We start from the raw sequence: 5,033 nt of genomic DNA, 5'->3' as shown, positions 1-5,033 counted from the left end.
CAGAAATGCTGAGGCATAGGAGCACATGGACCCCAATGTTCATAGCAGTACTCTCCACAATAGCTAAAACATGGAAAGAGCCTAAGTGTCCATCAACAGATGAATGGATCAAGAAGATGTGGTTTATCTATACTGTGGAATACTACATGGGAATGAGAAACCATGAAATCTGGCCATGTGTAGCAACATGGATGGACCTTGAGGGTGTTATGCTGAGCGAAATAAGTCAGGCAGAGAAGGACAAATACCATATGTTTGCACGTATAGGAGGAGTAGGAGGAACTTGACGGAGGAACAAGGGGGAGAAGAAGGGCGGAAATGGTCGGGGAAAGGGAGAGAGGCAAACCATGAGAAACTCTTGAATGCTGACAAAAACTGAGGACTGATGGATGTGGGGGGGAAGGGGGGGATGCGCATGGAGGAGGACACTTGTGGGTAGAGCACTGAGTGTTATGTGGAAACTAATTTGACAATAAACTATTTGTAAAAAAAAAAAAGAAAGAAAAGAAATGAGCTATTAAGCCATGAAAAGAAATGGCGGGAACTTAAGTGCATCCTATTAAGTGAAAGAAGCCAATCTCAAAAGGTTTCATACTATACGATTACAACCATCTGACATACTTGAAAGGACAAAACCATAGAGGCAGTAAAAAGATCAGTAATTGCCAGGGTGTGGGGGGAGAGAGGGTAGAATAAGTGCAGCACAGACTATTTTTAGTTACTCTTGTTAATACTATAATGATGGACATATGTCATTATACATTTGTCCAAACCCACATGTCAGATAGCACCAAGAGAAAGCTAATATAAACTATGAATTTGGGTGAATATGAGGATTGATGCAGGTTAATTAATGATAACAAATGTGACACTCTGGTGGGGATTTAAAAACATATATTTTAATGTTATTCATGAATGGTATTTAAAGAATTCAATTTCTGATTGTTCCTAGTATATAGAAATACAAATGATTTTTTGTGCGTTGGTCTGTATTCTGCAATCCTGCTAAATTCACTTAATTAGTTCTACAAGGTTTCTTATCGATTCCTTCAGAAAAAACAATACTCCTTCTTTTCTGTCAATCTGTTTACATTTATTTCTTTTATTTGCCTTATTGTATTAGCTATGACTTTCAGTACAATGTTGAACAGAAGCGGTAAAAAGAAACCTCCTTTTCTTATTTCTAATTTTGGGAGTGAAGCTTTCCATCTTTCATCTTCAATTATGACATTAGCTATAGGCTTTCGGTAATGCCCTTTATTAGCTAAATGAAGTTCCCTTTTATTCCTACTTTGATGAGAGTTTTAGCATAAGTGGATATGGAATTTTGTCATATTATTATTCTGCATTTAGTGAGACCATTACATAAACTTTTCTTTTTAAGTCTATAAAAATTGTGAACTACACTGTTTGATTTTCAAAGGTTAAAACAATTTTGCATCCTTGGGATAAACCTTACTTGGTCATGACATATTACCATTTTTGTCAATTGCTGAGTTTGATTTGGTAGAATTTTTGAATCCATGTTTGCAAGGGATATTGGCATATAGACTGTAGTTGTTCTTTAGTACAAATGTCTTTGTCTGATTTTGGTATTAGGTTAATGCTTGCCTCTGACTATATCTGTCATAAATTGTGTGTTTAGATTATTTTCATTTGCTGTGATTATTGATATGGTCGAGTTTAAATTTATCATTTTTCTATTTGTCTCATCTGTTCTTTGATGATTTTCTTGTCCTACCCTCTATTGGATTATCTAGAATACTTTTGATATGTTATTTTATCTTCTTTATCTGCTTATTAGTGATACATATTTCTTTTTTTAATGATTGCTTTGAAGTCAGAGTATACATCTTTTAGGTCATCGCCGTCTCCCCTATGTAACATTACACTAATTCATATATGGCATAAATACGGTAATAGCACATATTTACTTTTGTTTCCACTCAGCCTTTGTGCTTCCTTGCCCTTCCTATTTCCTGCCATGTACATTATAGACCCTGCAATATATTGTTGTTATCTTTTGCTTTAAACAAACACATTTATTATTATTGTTTAATATAATTTGTTGTCAAGTTGGTTTCCATACAACATCCACTGCTCATCCCAACAAGTGCCCTCTGCAATGCTCATCTCCTGCTTTTCCCTCTCCCCTAACCTCCATCTACCGTCAGTTTGTTCCCATTATTTGAGACTCTCTTCTGGTTTGCCTCTCTCCCTCTCTGTAACTTTTCCCCCTCCTTTCCCTTCCCCATGGCCTTCTGTTAAGTTTCTCAAGATCCACATATGTGTGAAAACATACGGATCTGTCTTTCTCTGACTGACTTATTTCACTCAGCCGAATACCTTCCAGTTCCATACATGTTGCTGCAAATGGCCAGATTTCATTCTTTCTCATTGCCAAGTAGTATTCCATTGTATATATAAACCACATCTTCTTGATCCAATCGTCAGTTGAGGGACATTTAGGCTCTTTTCATGATTTGGCTACTGTTGATAGTGCTGCTATAAACATTTGGGTACATGTGTCCCTATGCAGCAGCACTCCTGTATCCCTTGGGTAAGTTCCTAGCAGTGCTATTACTAGGTCATAGGGGAGTTATATTGTTAATTTTTTAAGGGATCTCCACACTGTTTTCCAGACAGATACCTTTATTTTTAAGATATTTTAAAATTTTGAGAAACTGCCTTTTATATTTACTCACATATTTACCATTTCTAGTGCTCCTCATTCTTTGTGCAGACCCACATTTCCAACTGATTGTCATTTACCTGAAGAAGTTCCTTTTCAGTTTCTCCATTTCGTCAACTGGTCTGTTGGTAATTCTCTCAGCGTTTCTATGTCTAAAAGGGTTTTTATTTTGATTTCACTTTTGGAAACTTTTTGTTGGATCTGCAATTCTAGGTGCACGTTTTTGTCTTTCAGTACTTTCAAGATGTTGCTCCATGTACTCTAGTTCATCTCTGTTTCTCTGCACTGCATCTTGTTTCCTGGACATCTTTTAATATTTTCTTTTAGTTTCTGGCCCTCAACAATCTCATTTTGATGTGCACTTATGTGTTATATATTATGTTTCTTTTGTTTGGGATTTATTGGGGCTTAATGGATTTGTGAGTTTATCCTTTTCATCCAAATACGAAAATTTTGGGAGAGGGGGCAAGATGGCGGAGAAGTAAGGAGCTCTGTACTTGCACTCGCGCCCATACATCACACAGAAAAGATCTGAAGCCATTGGAAACGTTACAAAACCTGAGAGATTGGGAGAAAAAGGATGCAGAATCCACTGAGAAAGCCTTCTAACGTGAGTGCAAACTGGGGAAGATAAAATCGGGCCGGGATTGGAGACTCCAGGGTGGGAAGCGATCCCCCTCTACCCTCTATGGGGAGGGAGAGGGGAAAAAGAGAGAGTCCAAAACAGAAAAAACCTCCGCTCGGGGGGAAAAACCTCCGCTCGGGGCAGAGAAAGACCATACTTGCCAAATACCTGCACGCTAGGTCCCCTCGCGCCAACTGGTCCCAGGGGGGCTGAGCGCACAGACTGCTTCTTTGTGCTGGCTCCTGGAGGCTGGACTTCAGAGTGGTGGCGCACCTGCCGCCATTGTAGCTCCCGGGCGGCTTGGGCCCCAGAAAGAGCCGTGCGTGCGGACACCATGCGTCCGCGCTCCTGGCTGGCTGGAACTCTAGACGGAAGGCAAAGAGCTAAAAACTGGGAAATTTCCCTGTGAGTTCGTGTTTCGGGTGACTAGCCATAGAAGGACCTGGTTTTCCTCACTCCAGCAGGCTAGGGCTCAGCGCACCCGGCAGTCAAGCCCCCGCCCATGCTCGCCAGCCAGACCCAGAGAAGGAAGCAGCGATTCTGACTCCACCCCCAGAGCTCGGCAGAGGGCCTGGAATTGCCCTGAGGTGTTGCCTGGGAAGCTGTGTCTAAGGCAATTTCAACCAGCCGCGCGGACTGGGATTTGGAGATTGGGACTGGCCTGGGTTGAAGAGTGAGGTGCAGCGCTTGGTTCAAGAAGGGACAGTAGCACCGCCACTCTCCTCTCCACAACCTCCAAGGCAGAACTCCTGCCTGAGGCTTTGGATCACACCACGTCCATCCCTGCTTAAGAGCTGCTGTCCTCCCTTTTTTTTTCTCTTCTTTTTTTCTTCTTCTTTCTCCTTTCTCTCTTTTTTCCCCAGAACACTAACCTGATTAACTCTGGTCGCCAGCTTGCTTAAACAATCACAACGAGTCCATTCTATAGATGTAAATTCTACACCTACCGACATCTTCATCTCTTTCTCTCAGGAGTAATTAGACTATATAGTTTCTCTGGATAATACCAGCATCCTTCTCTCACTTATCCAACCATATTCTACCCTTTACCTCTTTGAAAAAAGCTTCTTATCCCTTCTGCCTGTTCATTCTATTTCCAATTTTACCTCAGCCCTGCCCTGCCTTCTCTCTCTTTCTCTGTGCTCTTCAACCAGCACTGCATACACACGGCTATTTAACTGTAGCTGGGAAATCCAGTTATATGCTTTAAACCGTTCTTTGTCCATCGGTTTTCTTCTTTTTTCCTTTTCTTTACTCCTTTTTGACCCTTTTTTGTATTTTATACTCCCTATTATTTGCCCTCGATCCTCCGTCTTTTCTCTTAACTTTTTCGTTTTCCCACTCGCTTTGCATGTTAGTTGAATTAGCCTGTGCGTTTGTATGCTCCTGCTCCCTGTGTGTTTCTCTGTCTGTTTTCTTTTCCAGGACTACCTCAAGAAACAAGCCAGAGTACACAAGGTGGAGAGTCCCAAATATCACTACAAATAGGAAAATAAAATAACCAAGGTCCCAACAAGAGAGACCAAGAGATACCATTCAAAAAACACTCTCTGAAAGGATAGGCCCTGGACAGTCGAAGAATCTTCTTGGATATAGCAGCGCTCATAGATACAGAGAGCATTAACAGGTCTGAAACCAACAATGGCCGGAAAGCTAACTAAAATAACGAAACGAAAGAGCTCTCCTCCAAAGAAACTCCAAGAAGAAATGACAGCT

This window comes from Hyaena hyaena, unplaced genomic scaffold (assembly GCF_003009895.1).
Source record: "Hyaena hyaena isolate Hyena2069 unplaced genomic scaffold, ASM300989v1 scaffold_2471, whole genome shotgun sequence".
In the NCBI taxonomy this organism is placed as follows: Eukaryota; Metazoa; Chordata; class Mammalia; order Carnivora; family Hyaenidae; genus Hyaena; species Hyaena hyaena.
Note: the sequence above shows the minus strand (reverse complement) of the source record.